Source organism: Corylus avellana, chromosome ca9, assembly GCF_901000735.1.
Source record: "Corylus avellana chromosome ca9, CavTom2PMs-1.0".
Classification (NCBI taxonomy): Eukaryota; Viridiplantae; Streptophyta; class Magnoliopsida; order Fagales; family Betulaceae; genus Corylus; species Corylus avellana.
In genome coordinates this window covers 11,068,357-11,077,341 of record NC_081549.1, presented here as the reverse complement: position 1 = coordinate 11,077,341, position 8,985 = coordinate 11,068,357, and positions in this window count along the sequence as shown.

Genomic DNA, 8,985 nt, shown 5'->3' with positions numbered 1-8,985 from the left:
CTAGGTGCGAGCGCATGCCATGGGACCACACGAGCGCTTGTTGACCAATCTTCAAAACCATTGGGCAAAACCCAAATGTACATCTGAACTTTTTCACTCATTGTGTAATAGTACCTGAATGCTCGCTCAACAATACTCGAGCTCTCGTTGACATTTCTGAAAAGCAATTTAACCCATTCTCCACATTTTCATACCAAAACATGCCCCAAGCACCTATATAGGCCATACTCTTCACCTTCAGCCTCTTCTTATGTAACGACCTAGATTTTAAAACTCTTATTTAAATAATATTAAATAGATTAAAAATATAATCGATAAATTAGAACAATGATATGTGGATTAATGATATTAAATAACTATTTAGTGTTAAAGGTATATTACATTGATTTTTTACCTCTTATGTATATTACTTCAATTCTAAAAATTTAGCTTTACTAATACGTTTATGGGAATAATCAAACCCAATCTAGTGAATAAATTATTTATATTGGTTTTTAGCTAAGTCATAAATTAATTTGAAGCTTTTCAGTTTTTTAGCCTAAAAAGCAGTGTCTTAATTTTCATACTGTCTAAATGAGATTAAAACTGCTAAAGAAAGATACCAAGGCTAGCCACCTTTGTTGAAAGCTTAAAGTCTTCTAGTAATGATGGTTATAGTAAATATCATGATTATAATGATTTAATAAGACAAGTGGCCAAGTGGGAATGCAAATAGTTAAAGCCTAAGTTGAATTGGAAACTTTGTATAGGCCAAAAATAGACTCAAACGAACTCAGATGAAGTCGAACGAATGTTTGTCTCGGAGTCCTCTATCTACTCTCAAAATTTCATGTCAATCGGAGTAGGTTTGGATATTGAAAAATGGATCGGAATACACTGCCCTCATTTTGGACGAAAATACTATTTGGTATAGAGCATGAAATATGGACTAGGTTCATTGTTTTGGTTAAATCCATCTCAACCCTTAGATCAAAGGTTTAAAAATAAATCCTAAGCATTCATTCTCTTATAAATAGAGCCTAAGCTATAATCACTTTCACTTTCACTTAAGTTTTTACAATCTTAGAACAAGTAAAATTGTTTGCTCCTCCTTTCATTTTACTTCTTAGTTCTAGTCAAATACCATATAGCCTAGATCTTTCTTGTAGTGTTCAAGCGTTTTTCTAAAACTAGCTACCTAGAGAAGATTTGGTGGAGTTTTACTTCTAAAGGATTATTGGGTAAGTGTTTCTTGTATAAATATCATGATTTATTGCTTTTATTACTTGTCCTCATTTAATTGTTTAAAGACCCAATAAAGCGTATAATGTAAAATAAAGTAATGGATACAAGTGAATTAATAATAAAGAGTTAGTGGACAAAATCAATTAAGGACTTATAATATTATCTATATATTATTTACTTTACAGTATTTACATTCAGTCATTTCTTTTATGTCATTTAAATTTCTGTTCATATTTCTGGCGGTAAGGACCATTTGATCTCATCCCCGAAATATGTATTATTTACATTCAGTTATTTCTTTTATGTCATTTAAATTTCTGTTCATATTTCTGGAGGTAAGGACCATTTGATCTCATCCCCGAAATATGCATTATTTACCTTCAGTTATTTCTTTTATGTCATTTAAATTTCTGTTCATATTTCTGGCGATAAGGACCATTTGATCTCATCCCCAAAATATGCATTATTTACATTCAGTTATTTCTTTTATGTCATTTAAATTTTAATTCATATTTTTGGCGGTCATCCCCAGAATATGAATTCAGTATTTACATTCAGTCATTTCTTTTATTGTCATTTAAATTTTGATTCATACTTTGGTAGGTACGGACCATTGGTCTCATCTCCAAAATATGCATCATGTTTTATATATATTATTTATAATACTTGTTTGTATTTAGTGATACTGGCCATTAGCCTCGTCACCAAAAATGAATTCAGGCATAAAGCTAGTTATAAGTAACTATCTTAGATTAATATAATAAAATGAGTAAGTAAAGATGAAGTGACGGATAATAAATAAATATAAAAGATGAGGTCTTTAAACAATGATATTATTGGAGAATGAACTAAGTATTGTTTGTATGTATGTATTATATGCAGAAGTGGAGCAGAATACTACACTAAGGAGAGTAAGTATGGATATACTTACTGAGTACTAGCTTTGTTTTATTGTTATAGGAATTCTTATTTTGTCTTATTGATATAATTTTGCAATACAACTGCTGCATAATGTGTCTAATAAAATGGGTGGATTGCCGCGACGAACTGTCGGTATCTCAGTGGATGGGGGTATATAACCGTCCGAAAGGCCTAATATATAACTAAGCTGGGGCGGTGTAGTTGCCAGCACCAAACAGGTAAACCTCTAAAGTGTGAGGGACATAACGGACGTAAGCGGGCTGAGAGCTCATGAGAAGAGGTTTGAAGAAAGATTATCATAAAACACAAACTAATCTGTCATTACGCTGCATTCACAACTCATTCATTATTATATATTTTAATCTTTAATCTTATTTGTTCAAACTAGTCTTTTTAGTCTTTATATCTAGGAAAATAGATTACTCACTTGTTTGCCTATGTAAATATGATAACGTCATCTTTACATAGATCTTGATGCAGGGATAGAAAGTGAGGACGATGGTCCTTTTACTGGTTTTGATGGTTGATAGACCATCTGCTGTAGGATTTATGCTTACTCTATGGAGCAAGTCTCATTTATGTTAATCGCTTTTATTATGTATGGTGATGTGTGTAAACTTAATAGATATTACTATGTTAATTTAGGTGCCGTCTGTGGCATATATTTGGTACACCTAGTGTGTACATATGTTGTAATGAAAACTATGTTTCTATTTTATTTAAAAATATATCACCTCGAGGTATTTCAGTCAGCTCAAATGTATTGTGTAAGTTATTCCTAGGTCATAGAAAAAGAAAAAAATATACATACTCCGCTGTAAGATTGTATTTTCTAAAGTTGCAGCGTCACGACTTCGATATTTGCTAGTTCAAATATCGAGGCGTTACATCTTACATCAAGAAATCTTAACCCTAGAGTGAGGAGTGATCTTTGAGAGAGAAGGGGGAAGCCTTGGTGGAGTCTTGCCATCCTCAAGGTGATTTCTAGTTCTTCATGCTGCTATTATTGCTTTCTTAGTGTTACACATTTTTAAGTATACCTTGGCCAACTCTTACCCCATTTTCTTACAAAACCAAGAATGATTTTGAAAAGATTTCAACCCGCCCTTGTTTTCTTTAAAGTTGCATGATAGTATGTTTTGTACCTAGACATGTCTATTTAGAGCCTAGCAAGAGATGTACCAACCCATAGTTCTAAATAGAAGGCTAAACACATTTTGGGAATTTCTGGTTGAGTCTTCACTCTCTGGCCGAACGCTTGCCCAGAGAGCAAGGCAAACACCCCTTAGCATAAATATGTGATACTCGGGTTTTTAGCAACCCATTTCGTTAGATGAAATCACAGAACTCTCTGGTACTACTTATAACAACGAGTCGCATTTCGTTATAGTAGGAATTCGTGATGTTGGAGGACTCAAGCGAGCACACGAGGTAAGTAAACACTTACGACCGCTTTCCTTAAAACCGTACGATATATCAGCTAATTGAGCACACGTATGATATGAGTATGCCTATATTTTACACAACTTGGAAAATGCTTTAATAGCTGGTTGATAAGATGTATTGTTTGACATGGTACACCGGTACGTGTGGTATAATGGTCATAGGCTTACTATATAAATTTGATTCTATGGTCAAACTGTATGTGGATGTGTTATATAGGCCTTAGATCCAATGGTTATTTCATGACCGGCACAGTATTAACGAGTAGGTCACTATAAGACATACATCATTAGTAGTGTGGGTCACTCGAGGTCGGACTCGGTCGGGCTGCTAGTGTTATGGATGGTAACATACAATGGTCGAGGCACTGTAATTGTATTACAGGTCCATCAGGACAGCACCAACCCTACTGTGAATGAGTAATATCTCGGGTAAACCATATATGATGGTTATGATCTATAAAACATTAGTTTTCTGCATTAAAACACCTAGACGATTGTCCCCGGAAGTACACCACCTTCTATTAACCAAACAATACTTTTACGATGTATTAACGGAGACAACACCTCTTTCAATTGTTTACCAACATTGCACGTTTATTTCTACTTAATGATAACTAGCTCATGTCATACCTAATTGTGAGGTTTACTTACTAAGTCGTTAGATTTACGCGGTTATTACTGTTGTAAGAAACCTATTTCTAGAACCAAAGAGTGGCACAGTTGCCACTACGGACTTTGTGTAACACCCCATCTCAATAACAGACAATATTGTCCGCTTTTGGCTCCCCTAAACCAGACTTTCCAGGAGATCACCCATCCTGGTACTACTCCAGCAAAAGCACGCTTAACTACGGAATTCTGATGGAATCATGACCATCACGTCTTTAAAACGCGTTGTTGTCATTAGAGTGTAGTATACATTTAAGCACATCCTCATCTCCATACCCAGGCGATGTGGGATGTCACAATCACCTCCTCTTAGGACCCAGCGTCCCCGCTGGCGACCCTCATGGGATTAGGCCATTCTTGGAGTCAGTCCCAGCGAATGCCTGTTAGCGATCTTCATGGGTTTGTGCAAGCTCTCCCTATCTCAGGCTGGGCAATAGCTCTGATACCATTTTGTAACACCCCACCTCAATGACAGGTAATATTGTCAGCTTTTGGCTTCCCCAAACTAGACTTCCCAAGAGGTCACCCATCCTGGTACTACTCCAACAGAAGCACGCTTAACTGCGGAGTTATGATGGGATCATGACCATCACGGCTTTAAAACGCGTTGTTGTCATTAAGGGTGTAGTATACATTTAAGCACATCTTCATCTCCATACCCAGGCGATGTGGGACGTCACACTTTGCTTAAGAGAGATGTTCACATTGGTATCAAGTTTGCTTAAGTTATTGTTAGTTGTTCCGTGTTTTTGTATTGACGATTATACTTGTCCATTTAATAATTAATAGACTTCTCAGATTTATTTCACATCCCTATGCATTAATTCTGATTATGCTTAGAGGGGCGGTTACCCATTTAGCTACTAGTTGATTAAACTGTTGTAATTGCCAATAACTCTACTAGACTGGTCAATGCCAGTTTTGAGGGTGTTACAGAATCACTTCTTTTTTAATATTTAAATTAAGCAGGGGTGGAGAAGGGTTTTGGTTAAGATGGGTCAAGATTAAAAAATAAAATTAAACAAAAGTTGATTAAAAATACTAAAGAATATAACTAATGAAATAAATAAATAATTCAATAAAAATTAATTATTTTGTAAAACATATAAACAATTCAACCATTGCAGGGAGGAACATCTGCCTCATTTTTTATTGGCTTATGCAAGTGATCATTTCAATAGCAGCAAAACAAATGGTTTTACAAACTGTTCATCTGATCATTAGTAGATCAAAATAAGAGACAATTCACAATAGTAAGGAGCAGATTATAATTTAGGAGCCAAGCACGAACACAGAAGAAAGCAATGCCGAAATGACATGTTTCAAAAATACAACATTAGATTACTACAGGATAACTTAATTAATTAAGGGGATAAATATAAAATTGGTCTTTGTGGTTGGCCTAAATTACAATTCACTCTCTGTGGTATAAAAAATAATTTATAGGTCCTTGTAATTGGCCTAAATTACAAATCACTCTCTGTGGTATAAAAAATAATTTATAGGTCATTAGAGTAGGCCAAAATAACAGTTTACTCACTGAACTCAATTTTTCATTAAATAACTTAACAAAATCCATTACTTTAGCACGTCATACCCAATAAAAACGTGACACTTATTATTATTAATTTATGACTTTCAAAATAGACAACTATAATTTTTCACATCATTTTAGGACGCCAACTTATATAGATTACACATCAGCCCTCACTCCACGTCAAATTGTCGTAAAATGTGACCATCAAATTCTCGCAAAATGCTTCGAAATCATGGCGAGGAAGATGAAAATGAGGGAGGGTTACACATTGAGTAAAATTTTGAGGGTAAAAGAGATTAGATTAATTTACTGTAGCAGTATGACGTAGAGTGAGAGCCGATGTGTAATCTTAACCGGTGTCCTAAAATGGTGTGAAAAATCCTAGTTGTCATTTTTTAAAGTCAGAAATTAATAATAACACATGTCGCATTTTTATTAGGTATAACGTGACAAAGTAATAAATTCTGTTAAGTTACTCAATGGAAATTGATTTCAGGGAGCAAACTCTTATTTCGGCCTACTCTGAGAACCTCTAAATTATTTTTTATACTATAGAAAGTGATATGTAATTTACTCTAACTACATAGACGTATAGTCTCCAAGGGGTAACTCAATCGGCTGTGAACTACGCCTCATGAAGCGTAGGTTACTAGTTCAAATCCCCCTCCTCATTCCATTGTGTGGACATGCCAAAAAAAAAAAAACTTCATAGAGTACCTATAAATTATTTTTTATACAACTAGAAATTATTTGTAATTTAGGCTAACCACATAGACTAATTTTACACTTATTCCTTAATTAAGGCTCTAATGCAATCCTAGCTACATTTGAATGCAGTCGTGTGTTATTTTGAGCCTCATTGCATTTCCTTTCCTATTTCTGTTTACTTGTACGTTGCTCTTTTAGTTTAGTTTAGTTTTTTTTTTTTTTTTTTTTGTGAGATTTTATAGCATGCAAGAGAGGCTTTTCGAGGGTGCTTTTTATTTTTTTATCTGAAAATGTATTTTAATGTGACAATAAAAATCAATCTTAATTCTAGCTTTCTTTATTTATTTATTTTTTATTATTGTCAATTTTTTTGAACCAGCTCGATAAACTTCCCTATTTCCTTGTTATTATTTATTATTGATCACATTAGCATGAATTATTTTTGAGTTTCAGAAAAATATAAATCACAACAGGGCTTCCTTCGTATGACTGTTGCCTTCGAGACATAATAGGGCATACTGGAGAGTGTATTTAAATGCCTATTAAAGTTATAAATTATTATTTTTCCCCTCTAACGAAGACTTACATTATTATTATTATTATTTTTTTTTGAGAAAAAGACTTACATTATTAGAAAACATGTGTAAGTTTAGAAAGAAAGACCAAAAGAAACGTGTGGAAACGGGAAAGTTTCTTTGAAAGCTAAAAGGTTGCCGACCAAACATATAAAGTTCAACCATCGATATATATATGAGGAATATTTCTCATCTCATGAATAATTCATTAAAGATATCTTACCAACTCAAGCTTTCCTTCTTGAACGAAACTTTGTCGCTCGTACAACAGAAAATGTGTCGGAAGATCTTAATTAAAAATAAATAAAATCTTAGAAAATACTTGAATAATGGGAGAATGCATGAGCGTGAAGATTTAGAAAAATGAATAACTGGACTTTCCAAGTTCAATGCATGGAATTTCAGGGACCGATTAAATTAGACATACACTTTTTCCCAAAGTCATTGAAAATATATAATTAATGCATTAAAACATCAATATTCAATACCCTCAATTTCCACGTTACCGATGTGCTTCCATTGAGACCTTTTTTTAATCTTACTAGAGAAATCAAGGTAAACTGTCCCCTCATGACCGTACCCAGAGGGCTAAAATTTAAATAACAGTTTCTATATACAACAACCATATTTTTTTTTTTTTTTTTTCTAATGTTTCTTTATCGACTTAGAGTATGTTTGAAATTGTATCTGTTAAACCTTTCAAAAAAAAAAAAAAAAATTGTATCTGTTAAATAGAGTTTTTAAGTCACAAAATGTTTTTTTGGCAAAAACTTCAATTTTAAGCTTTTACCAAAATTGCATTCCGACAAATTTTTAGGCTTTTTAGACCCTTAAAAGCCCTTTCAATGTTTTTTACCAAACGCATACCTTTTTTTTTTTTTTTCAAACGGACTTTTTGAGTGTTAAATACACTTTTAGGCCCCTTAAACGCACATATTAACAGATCCTTAGTGCTATGGTCCAAATCTAATTACTTGTAGGATCTAACAAACCTCTGCTTCCTCTTTCTGTAACATGTTTGTAATTATTTTCATGGTTGATTTCTCGTGCGAAAGATGTAATTATTTTCAAAGGAACTAGGGTTCATATATTTTACTCCTAACATGCGGTAATAATTGTATTCATCCGAAATGGTGTTGTAATGATTTTGCCAGAGTAAAGGTGATCACATCACATGCTTCCATGCCAAGCTTCAAAACCATTTTTTTCTTAAGATTAATTGGAGACTAATCACTTGTGCAAAGACAAATATGAAAAAAATAAAATTAAATGCTATAGATGTGATTAGTGTAGATAAAGCATAAATTTTTGTATTACAGAAAATAAATGAAACATTGTTTGGCTACAATTCAAAACACACTTTTCTTACAATATGTAGCTGAGAATGCTTTGATTCCTACTCTCAAAACCATTTTAGTACTTGTAATATGTTTTATGCAATTACAAAATATCTAGAAATTCATAAGATAGAAACGATAAATAAAAGGAAATTGATAAATAATCTCATGGATATCATGTTAGCAAGGAAGCATCTTTGAGACCTTTTTTCCAAATCTTTGTCACCTTACATGGAAAAATGACCTTTGCTGCTCCCCAGTGAATAAGAAAGAAAAGGCATGTGAGTTATTGAAAACGCTAAAAATTATAATTTTAAAAAGTTGAAGGATGGGAAAAGGATCCAGGGAAAATATATAGCATATCTCATTGTTAAATTATACCATTTTTTTGAGTACTAGGAAGGCACAAAATCAACCCAACATAAATAGTCTACTAGTACACTCTTGCACATAAGTCTCTAAATAAATCAAGTCACAAACTCTTACAAACAAGTTACCCACCGATATCCTTGCTTCTCACAAAGGAATAGTGCATAAATATTCAACAAAGTAAAAGTAATTTTACAATA